Genomic DNA, 12,190 nt, shown 5'->3' with positions numbered 1-12,190 from the left:
ATAAGACTATTGCATGTGAAGTTCATTGTACACCAAATAGATCATAAGTCAGGAATTACCTGTACTTTATTTTGTCTTCTCTAGCTGCTCTTTGCAATCTTCTGCTCTGCTCTTTTAATTAATCATTTCTTCCATTCTCTGGTAGTATAGTGCCTAAAGCATTTGACTGTTAACCAGAAGCCTGGTGGTTCAAACCCACCAGCCACTCCTCGGAAGGAGAACTGGGCAATCTACTTCCATAGAGATACTGCCTCGGATACCCAAGAAGGGATAGCTATAAGTTGGGACTGACTGGACACCAGTGAGTTTGTTTTTTGGTTTTTGCATTCTCATTAGCTACTCTACAATAAAGAGCAAGTTTCAGAGTTTCTTCTGAAAGCCATTTTGGTCTTTCTTCTCTTTTTTTTAATGATCTTTTTCTTTCTTCATGTATGATGACCCGATGTCATCCCACAACTCATCTGGTCTTTGATCATTAACATTCTATGCATCAAATATATTCTTGAGATGATCTCTAAATTCAGATAAGACATACTCAAGGTTGTACTTTGACTCTCATGGATGTGTTCTAATTTTTGTCAGCTACAACTTGAACTTACACAGGAGCAATTGATGATCTGTTGTTCAGTCAGGCCCTGGCCTTGTTCTGATGGAAACTAAGCTTTTCTATTTCCACTTTCTACAGATGTAGTTGATTTGATTCTGGGGTAAAAATCTTGAATTTCTTCATCTTTGACATTAATGATGCTGTTGTTGTTGTTGTTATGTGCCTTCGAGTCGGCCCCAACTCATAGCGACCCCTCCTTGCGTTTCCGAGGCAGTATCACTGCGGAAGTAGGATTGCCCAACCTTCCTTCCGAGGAGTGGCTGGTGGGTTTGATCTGCCAGCCTTCTGGTTAGCAGTCAAGTGCTTTAGCCACTATGCTACCAGAGCTCCTAGTTGTGTAAAATTGAATAATGGTAATTTTAACTGGTCTTCCTTGTAAGAGTATGGATATTATCTTATCACTGACAATGATGTACTTCAGAATAGATCTGGAAACATTCTTTTTGACAATGAATTCAATGCCTTTCCTCTTCAGTTTCTCATTCCCTGCATAGTAAAACATATGAGTGTCCAATTCAAAGTGGCCAGTACTATTCTATTTCAACTCAATGTCTAGGCTATCTATTGTCATGCATTTCATTTCTTTTTTAACAACTTCCAATTTTCCTAGATCATACTTCGTACATTCCATGTTCTGATGATTAATGGATGTCTGCGGCTGTTTCTCTTCAATTTGAGTGGTGCCACATCTGCAAATGAAGGTCTCAAAAGCTTTACTCCTTCCATATCATTAATATCTATTCTACTTGGAGTAGGGTGTGCTTCTCCAGTTGTATTTTGAATACTTTCCACCTTGAGGGGTTCATCTTATGGCACTATATCAAGCATCATTCTACTTCTATTCATAAGTTTTTCATTACCTAATTTTTTTTTTAGAAGTGGATTTTCAGGTCTTTCTTCCTAGTCTATTTTAGTTTGGAAGGTCCAATGAAACCTTCCCACGATGGAGGACCCTGTTGATCCTTGAAATACTAGTGGCATTGCTTCTAGCACCACAGCAACATACAAGACACCACAGTAAGACAAATAGACAGATGAGTAATGGACAGCAAGTCTAAAGTGATGAAATTCCACCTTGTGACTAATAATCTAATTGTACACCCTCTTATGGTGGTTAGGCAGGAAAATCTATATTTCAGGAGAGCTGGAATAGCTATGTTAATTACTGATACAGTAGAGAGCAGAACAAGAAAAAAAAAATATCAAGAATAAAAAGGGATATTGCACAATGATAAATGGATCAATTCCCCAAAAGGGTATAACAATGCTTAATGTGTATGCACCTAATAACAGAGTGTCAAAATACATGAGGCAAAACTGATAGACCTGAAAGGAGATATAGAAAAATTCACTATTAAAGCTGAAAATTTCAACATCTTCTTTCAGTAATTGATAGATCAAGTAGGCAGAAAATCAATAAGGATATAGTTGACCTGAAGAGTACTATCAATCAAATTGATCAAATTGACTTTTACAAACACTCCATACAACAATAATAGAATGCACATTCTTCTTAAGCTTATATGAAACATTCACCAATATAGACAATACTATGGCCTCAAAACACACTGTAACCATTTTAAAATAATAGAAATCATAAAAAGTATATTTTTTAGACCACAGGGGAATTAAGCAAGAAATTAATGACATAAATAGAACTAGAAAATCCTAAAATAGTTAGAGATTAAACAATACTCTTCTAAAAACAAATGGGCTACCTAAAAGAGGTTTCAAGAAAAATTAAAATACCTTCTGAATAAACTAAAATGAAAAAAAATCTTATAACTTATAGAATGCTGCAAAATCAGTGCTAGAAGGAAATATACAGCAATAAATGTATATAATAAGGGGGAGGAGACAAGATGGTGTCCTGGTGACATGTTCTGCCAGTCCCTTTACAATGAAGACTCCAAAAAACAAATGAAGCAAATACAGATGACAACCCTGGAACTCTGAACATGATATGAAACAATAAAGAATTGGATTAATCACCAACTGGAAAAAGAAACAGAACAAAAACAGTGATTGAAGAAAGAGACAGAGCAGGGACCCAGCACAGAGTGGCCATTTTGAGATACAGAAAACAACATACACAGATGAAGAAAGGCCAACTTTAGGGAATCCTCATTAAGACTGAAGGAGCTCTGGTAGCATAGTGCCTAAGGCACTTGACTGCTAACCAGAAGACTGGTGGTTCAAACCCACCAGCCATTTCTCGGAAGGAAGGTTGGGCAATCTACTTCCATAGTGATACTGCCTCAGAAACCCAAGGAGGAGTAGCTGTGAGTTGGGGCCAACTCGATGGCACATAACAACAACAACAACATTAAGATTAAACATAGTATAAACAAATCTGTAGTGAAACAAGGTGAACAGATTATGAGCTAGATCAAAAAGAAGAAAGTGCAGGGAATCTGACCAAGATTTCCATTGGAACTGGCAATGACAGAGCAAGGAATGAGTCAGTAAAAGGGGATGAAAGCACTTATTGATAGAGTACCCTAGACATTTGGACTGATGGCCCACATGGAGAGGAAGACCAGTGAGGTGCCAGTTGGAGATGCTTGACTCCAGGTGTCCCCCCACTTAACTCACTTAACTGAGTTGGGATAAGAGCCAGACAGTAAGCTGCATCAACCCAGAAGTGCACCAGGCCAACATTAGTGAACGGCAACCAGAGAAGTATATTCTCCCACTTTCCCCACCACACTTGCTTGGTGACCAAGGGTTAGGGCTTCACATCTACCAACAAACTGGTGTCTAAGTACATCCCTACACTGCCCCCCAACCGCTCAGTTTACTCAGGCTGCCTCCCCCCATGAGAGGCCAACTGCTGCACTGTGCCCCAGTGTAATGAGCTGTGTGACTTTTTATTGCGTTCTGAATACTCAGTACCAATTTGATTGGCAAGGCACACTCTCAAGGACTACAAGTCACACACCTGCAGCCTCCACTGTCAGAGACACATACAGGCCCAGAACATGTGCCAGGTTCCTATCACCTCTGCAAACATGTGCACCTGTGGAATGAGTCTCTTGCGTGTGTTGACACTGTTTCCTTGGCCACAAAAGGCATGCACTCATGTGGAGTGCATAACAGCCAATTGTTGCCACTGCGATCAATGGTACAAGTCTCAAATAGGGCACTGTGTGTCCACTGCCTTAGAAGTATGAGCAAACTTTGCCACACCACCTTTTTTCCCTCCTTTTTCTTTTTCTTCAGATCAACAACAAATGGTAGACAACACCTGATCACCCTGTTCACAGCTACTTTTCATGACCTGACAAAAGAGATCTGCATGTACACTGCCGTCAGTTAATCCACCTATCCAGAGATAAGTGGAGTGCACCCCGGTGCTTCTCAATATCAACCAAAGTAGTATGCCCACATCACTCACCCAGATATATCAAAATAATGCAAAACAAAAAAATTAGGGTGACACACAAACCAACACATAGTCAAAAAATAAATATAACAACTCCAACATGTTTTGGAGACAACAGATAACTTCAAATCATACAAAGGAACAGAGGAAGATGACACAAAAAAGTGACCAAACTCAAGATCTAGGAAACCTTCCTGGGGAAGAATAGGTAATGGCACTACCTAATAAGGAATTCAAAAGATTTGTATATTAGACCTTCTAACAGATCAAGGACAGCACAAACAATACACTAGAGGAAATCAGGAAAACAAACCATTGGCAAATAATATAAATAAGAAATGAAATGAGTGACATCACAAAAGAACCAACCAAAATAAAAAAATAATGACAGAATACTATGAGGAACTGTACTCCAACATATGGCCTATCTAAACTAATACAGACTAAAGTAGAAAATTTGAAATGACCCATAAAAAAAGAAGAAATTAAACAGGTCATTAAAAAAAATTCCCAACAACAACTGAAATGTCCGGTCCAGACAACTTTATTGAACAATTCTACCAAACATTCATAAAAGAGCTGACATTAATTCCACTCAAACTATTGCAGAACATAGAAAAGGATGGAATACTCCTGAATTCATTTTATGAAGCAACCATAATCCTGATACTAAAGCCAAAGATATCACTGAAAAAGAAAATTACAGACCCGAATTTCTCATGAACATAGACAAAAAAAAATTAACAATATCCAAACCAATAGAATCCAACACCATATCAAAAAAACAATAATAATACCTCATGACTAAGTGGGATTCATATCAGGTATGTAAGAATGATTCAACACCAGAAAAATAGTCAACATAATCCACTCTGTGTATAAAACAAAGGAAAAGAAGCACATGATCATATCAATCAATGAAGAAAATGCATTTCATAAAATCCCACACCTATTCCTGAGAAAGACATTCAGCAAAATAGAAATAGAAGGGAAACTTCTCACCATAATTAAGGGAATATGCACAAAATTAACAGCCAACATTATTCTCAATGAAGAAAAACTGAAAGTATTTCCTTTGCAAACAGGACCAAACAAGAATGCCCTCTGTTTCTACTTCTATTCAATATTATACAATATTCAATATTAAGTCTTTGGCAGGGCAATAAAGCAAGAGAGAGAAATAAAAGGCACCCAAACTGGTAAGGAAGAAGGAAAACTATTCCTATTTGCAGATTATATGATCCTACACTAGAAAATCCCAGAGACTCAGCAGGAAAACTACTGGAATTAAATGATAGATTCAGGAAAGTGATAGAGTATAAGATTAACATACAAAAATCAGTCAGATTCCTTTACGCCAAAAAAGATATCTCTGAAAAAGGGATAAGCAATACAGTACCATTCCAAATAGCCACTACAAAGATAAAATACTTGAGAATAAACCTAACCAGAAATAGAAATTATTTATACAAATAAAACTAAAAAATACTACTGCAACAAACCAAAATAGACCAACATAAGTGAAAGAAAATATCATGTTCATGGATAAGAAGACTTAACATTGTGCAAATGGCAATACTATAGAAAGTAACCTATAGATATAACACAATCTCAATCCAGATTCCATTAACATTCTTTAAAGAGGTGGAAAAACCAAACACCACTTTATATAGAAAGGAAAGTGACTACAGATAAGCAAAAAAAAAACTGAAGAATAATAAAAATATAGAAAGCCTCGCACTTCCTGATCTCAAACCTAGTATATAACCATGGTAGTCAAAACAACCTGGTACTGATACAGTGATAGGCACATAGACCAATAGAACAAAATTGAGAACCCAGAAATATATCCATCCACATAGAGACAGCTGATCTCCAACTAAGGGTTGAAATCCATTAAATGGAGAAGCGACCATCTCTTTAGGAAATCATTCTGGCAAAAGTGGGTATCTATTCAAAGAAAAATGAAACAAGGTCCATACCTCATATAAAAAACTAACTCAAGATGCATCAAAGACCTAAACATAACACCTTAAAGTATAAAGATCAAGGAAGGAATAGAAACAAAATTAGGGGTCTTAATACATGGCATAAATACACTACCACACACAACCATAAAACTGAAAAAAGCAAAAGATAAACTAGACAACTTGAACTTCTTAGAATTAAGTACTTATGCCCATCAAAAGATTTCTTTAAATGATGAAAAAGAGAACCTATAGATTGGGGGGAAAAAATTGGCAGTGACATAACTGACAAGGAGCTAATCTCTAAAATTTATAGAAAATTTCAATACCTCAACAACAAAAAGATAAAGAACCCAATTAAGAAATGGGCAGAGGATATAAACATACACTTCACCAAAGAAGATATTCCGGCGATCAACAAACAAAAATGAATGCTCATGATCTTTAGCCATTAATGAAATGCAGATCAAATCAACAATGGGATATCATCTCACTGCAGCAATAATAATGAAATTCAATAAGATACAAAACAACAAATGCTAGCAAGGGGATGTGTAGTTTGAAATTCTCATACACTGCTGGTGGGACTGTAAAACAGTACAGTCACTGTGGAAAATTATATGGTGCTTCCTTAAAATGTTGGAAGTAGAAATTCTATTTGATCCAGCAATCCCACTATCAGGTATACATACTAGAGAAATAAAAACTGGGGCATGAATAGATTTATGCACATCCATAATTATTGCAGCATTGTTCACAATAGTAAAGAGTTGCAAACAGCACAACTGGCCTTCAGTTTATGAATGGATAAGCAAACTATAGTACAAACAAACTACAGAAAACTATGCAAAGTTAAAGAATAATGAAGAATCCATGAAACACCTCATAGCATGGATGAACCTGGAGGACATTATACTGAGTGACTTTAGTCAATCACCAAAGGAAAAAATATTGTTTGAGACCACTATTATAAAAAGTCAAGGGAAGGTTTACCCACAGAAGTAAATATTCTTTGATGGTTACCAAGGATGGAAGGGGGATGAGTGAGAATCACTAACTTGATAATACTCATTGCCATCAAATTAATTCTGACTCATAGTGACCCCATGGGCTTTCCAAGGCTGCAAATCTTTACAGAAGCAGTCTACCTTATGTTTCCCTCATGGAGTGGCTGGTCAGTTCAAACCACCAACCTTTGAGATAGCAGTTGAATTCTTTCACCACTACACCAAAAAAGCTCATTCTAAATAGATAATAGACACATATTAATTCAGAAGAAGAGAAAGGCAATATACAATAAGGGGATTATCAGCACAGTATCACTAAGGCAAAGAAGACATGGAGAGATGAAGAAGAGTTACAGAAAACACAGGAGAATATTATTATGTACACAATCTTACAATATCAGCAACAAGAAACAAAAATCTATGAATGGATATACAGTCAGTGGATCAAGTTCAACAGGTATAGGTAGGCACACCCACAATGATATATAGACGTCTCAGAGAATATTTTAAAAAATATATTTGTATGTGCGATAAATATACCCATGTATGTATTAAAGCAATCAGAGACAAAGTTATGAAAACTTCTTAGCCATAACCAAACAACTTGAGACAAAAAAATCACTGAGTTTGTGGGCTTAGGGCCACAGTCTCAGGCAACAGGTAATTCAATTGGCTTAACATTGTTTACAAAGATAATATTCTATATCTTACTGTGGTGAGTAGTTACTTGGAACTTAAAAGCTATCTAACAGCCATCTAAGGTGCAACTAGTGGTCTGTCTCTGTCTGAAGCAAAGAAGAGTGAAAGAATGTATAGAAACAAATAGTGCAAAATTCTAATGGACTATGTGAACCTCAACCTTCTTGACCTGGAGACTAGAAGAACTAGATGATGCCTGGCTGCTACTACTACTTACCACTCTGAAAGGGATCACATAACAGGTCTTAGAGTAGGAGAAAAACGTGGAACAAAACACAAGAGTATAAAAAAGACTAGGCTTACTGGTTGGATAAGGAATGGTAGAACTCCAAAGACTGTGGCCCTTCAAGCCTGGAACTGAATTTATCCCAGTGATTCAGCTATCAGAAAAGCAATAGACAAGACTATATGGTGATAATAGAGGGGTATGTACTCCTTAGAACAATCAGCCATATGAGATTAAAAGGACAGCAATTGCCCAGAGCTAAAGGTCAGAAGGTATGAAAGGATAGGAAAGAAGAATGAATGGAAACAGGAAATACAGGGAGGAAGAGGGGAGAGTGGAGATTGCAATCAATGTCACAAAAAAATGTACAAGAATTATTGAATGGAAAACCAATTTGCTTTGTAAACTTTCACTCAAGTCACAATAATATGTTTTAAAATAGAAGTGAATATAATAAAAATAAGGATCTATAATTAAAGACACACACTATCAAAACTCATACAAAGGGAAATATATAATCTCAAGAAACTTTTATCTATTAAAGACATTGAACCAATAGTTAATAAGCTTCAAAAAATAAATTACCAGGATCAGATGGTTTTGCTGGTGCATTTTACCAAATATGTAAGAAAGAAAAGGTATCAATTATCCATAGTATCTTCCAGAAAATGAAGTACATTCTAACTCCACTTTCTAAGTACACTTTCTAAATTACCCTACATGGACCCGTGAAATCTAGACTAAATGTTATCTGCTTTCAAAGTACAATGGTGGGACTGGCTTAAGGTACACATACCCTTTCTATTTTTTTTTTTAATTGTTGCTGTTGTTGACAAGCAATTTATTACCTTTAAATTACAAAATGGAGTAAGTAGCAAGGGCAGCGTTCATGATCCCTTGATGGCAGCTCTTCCCCATGTTTTCATTTAGAAATGCCCTTTTTACAACTCCAGTATCACTCGGTACTCACAGCTTTTGGAACACTCTAACATCTGCAGAGTATAGTAAAACCATGCAGGAAAGTTTTTAACAAATGCCTCACTTGCCAGTTAGAGTTTCCTGAGATTAGTGCCCGAGCTCACAAGCAAAAACAGAACAAAGGTGGTTTCTGCTACTCTTTTATTTCTAACATGTTAGAAGCTGTGAACTCTTTAGAGAAAGGCCTTTCTGAAATGGGAGAAGTGGCTGTGAGCTTGATGGAGGTCCTTTCTACACTCCTCCAGGCTGCCTATGGCCAAGGGCAGGACTAGAGGAAAGGCAGATTAGGCCAATGAGAAATTATCAGTCTTTATTGGGCTCAGACCAGGGGGTCCATGGGTCTTGGGGACTGCTGTGTATTTGTTAATCTTCTCCAAGTTCTTCTCAGCCTGCTTCTACAGCCTCATGAGCTGCTTCTTCTTCCTGTAATGGATCTTGACCATCTCCTTCTTCTTCTCTTCCAGGGTGGCCATCACCACCTGGTACTTCCACCGCACCTCATGTGCTAGGTGGCCATTGTAGGGGAACTTTCACGTGGGCTTGAGGAGTACAACCTTAAGGGCAGCAGGGACCAACATCTCCTTTTTCTTGTCATAGGGTGGTGGGATCCCATCAAACACTTTGAGGCGGTCCAGGGAGGCCTGGCCACTCCTGGTCTTGTGGGCAGCATGCCTCACACAGTCCTCCAAAAGATGTGGCTGTGGGCTCGGAAGTGGTGGGAGCCATGGGAAGGGTTGATGTCCACGAGCTTTCAGAGGAAGGCCAGGTTCTTCAGTCTGTGTCTCTAGAAGTTTCCAGAAATGTTGATGTCCTCACAGCACATAACCACCACCTTCTGGCCCCAACAGCACCTGCGTTGCCACAAAAGCTGCCAGAAAACCCAGAAGATGGCCTCGGCCATTGAGCACCAGGACCTGCCCCTCTACCATCTCAGCAGCCACCTGGGAAAGCACAGTCCATTTCTAAAAGGAAGAATTTGGAGGGAAAAAAGGATCCACAGGAACCAAGCAAGTTTGAAACCTTCCATACTCTGGGAATTATCCCTGATCCCTTGCCCTTGAGTGACATTTTTCTTCTCCATTAGGATGGTGACCTAACACCAATGACTTTGGGTATTGATCTCATTCTTCTGGCCCAATGAGGTAGTATCTCCATTCACTGGTAACCCCTTTGTTTGAAACTTAGGGAGTAACACCATCCTCTGGATCCAAGGAAGAAATGGCTCCAAATCCCTTACTCATGTCAGCAATTATATTAGTCTCTGAATTACCCCCATGATCAAATTTTCTTTTTCTTAGAGGACAACGGATGTTTGTAGCCAATGTTGCATTCCATTGTGTCATTTCCTGCCTGTAGATTTCCAGTAATTAGACAGCTTTCCTTCATTTCATATCTATTCCCTTTAGTATAAGCTGACAGGATTTTTGCTGAGACAATGAATTGGAATCATAGGTCATATGACTAAACTCTTTAGCAAATGTTTCTTTAGTTACACTTTTGGTGTCCTTTTCAGAGCATGCTTTGTTAATTTTCACAAAATGGACATTCTGATAATTCTCAAATCTATAAGTTCTGGTTTCTTTTTGCACAGTTAAATCCATAACAGCTGATTTTATTATATTTTTGGTTTATTACTCTACTTATGCTCCAAATGATTTACAAGACAAAAGAATAAAAATAATCATAAATTAAGCATATTTTTCACAATGTATAAAGATGTAATTTGTGAAAACCAAACAAAGGGGAAGTGGGTTTGTATAGGAATAAAGTCTTTGTATACTATCGATGCTGTGTGTACCAATGCTATCGAGAGTGTTGTAAATTTAAAATATGTATAATCCCAATGATAACCACCACCATTCATCTGTCAGTTTGTCATACTGTGGTGGCTTGTGTGTTGTCTTGAGGCTGGAGGCTATGCCATCAGTATTTCAAATGCCAGCAGGGTAAACTATGGTGAACAGGTTTCAGTGAAGCTTCCAGACTAAGACAGACTGGGAAGAAGGACGTGGCCAACTGATTCTGAAAAAATTGGCCAGTGGAAACCTTATGAATAGCAGTGAAGCACAGTCAAATATATTACTGGAAAAGTTTATGAAAAGCCATGAAACATATCTGATATACTGCCAGATGAGCCCCTTAGGTTAGAATGCACTCAAAATATGACTGGGAAGAGCTGCCTCCTCAAACTATGTTGTTGTCATTGTTATGTGCCGTCGAGTCAGCCCTGACTCGTAGCGACCCCTCCTTGGGTTTCCGAGGCAGTATCACTATGGAAGTAGGATTGCCCAACCTTCCTTCCGAGGAGTGACTGGTGGGTTTGAACCGCCAGCCTTCTGGTTAGCAGTCAAGTGCCTTAGCCACTATGCTACTAGAGCTCCCAACTGTAGTCAACCTTAATGATGTGGATGAAGTAAATATTTCAGGACCTTCATTTGCCCATGGGGCACAACTCAAAATGTGAAGAAACAGCTGCAAACATCCATTAATAATTGGAATGTGGAATATACAAAATATGAATCTGGGAAAATTGGAAATTGTCAAAAAATAAATGAAATGCATAAAGAATGATATCCTCGGGATTAGTGAACTGAAATGGATTGGTATTGGCCACTCTGAATCATACAATCATATGGTGTAGCATACCAAGAAAGACAAATTGAAGGGGAATGACATTGCATTCATAAACAAAAAGTATGTTGCAAGATCTATTCCCAAGTAGAATGCTGTCAGTGATAGGATCATAACAATGTGCTTATAAAGAAGATCAGTTAATACTACTATTATTCAAATTTTTGCACCAGTCACTAAATTGAAAGATGAAGAAATTGAAGATTTTCACCAACTTCTGCATTCTCAAATTAACGAAACTTGCAATCAATGTGTATTAATGATTGCTGGTGATTGGAATCGGAAATTTGGAAACAAAGAAGAGTCATTGGTATTTGAAAAATACAGCCTTGGTGATAGAAATGATGTAAAAAATTGCATACTAGAATTTTGCAATACCAATGACTTATTCATTGCAAATACCTTTTTTTCAACAACATAAATGATCCTTGTCAGATGGAATACACAATTAGGTTGACTACATTCATGGAAAGAGGTGATATATATTCAGCTAAAACAAGGCCAGGAGCTGATTGTGGAACAGACCATTAATTGTTCATATGCAAATTCAAGTTGAAACTTAGGAACATTAATATAAGTCCATAAGAGCCAAAATACTACTTTCATTTTATCCTATCTGAATTTATAGACCATCAGGAGAATAGATTTGATGCATTGAACATCAATGACCAAGGACCATGTTGTGGGATG

At 37.6% G+C, this 12,190-nt stretch overlaps 1 pseudogene; it reads right to left on the bottom strand.

Moving 5' to 3' along the window:
- Positions 1–9,153: 9,153 nt before the first annotated feature.
- Positions 9,154–9,798, bottom strand: LOC103211892 (annotated as a pseudogene).
- Positions 9,799–12,190: the final 2,392 nt, after the last annotated feature.

The sequence above is a fragment of the Orycteropus afer genome, unplaced genomic scaffold, assembly GCF_000298275.1.
Source record: "Orycteropus afer afer isolate SDZICR_OR568_19922 unplaced genomic scaffold, OryAfe1.0 scaffold00814, whole genome shotgun sequence".
Lineage (NCBI taxonomy): Eukaryota > Metazoa > Chordata > Mammalia > Tubulidentata > Orycteropodidae > Orycteropus > Orycteropus afer.
The sequence above is the reverse complement of the archived record's forward strand: the minus strand, read 5'-3'. Positions and strand labels throughout refer to the sequence as shown.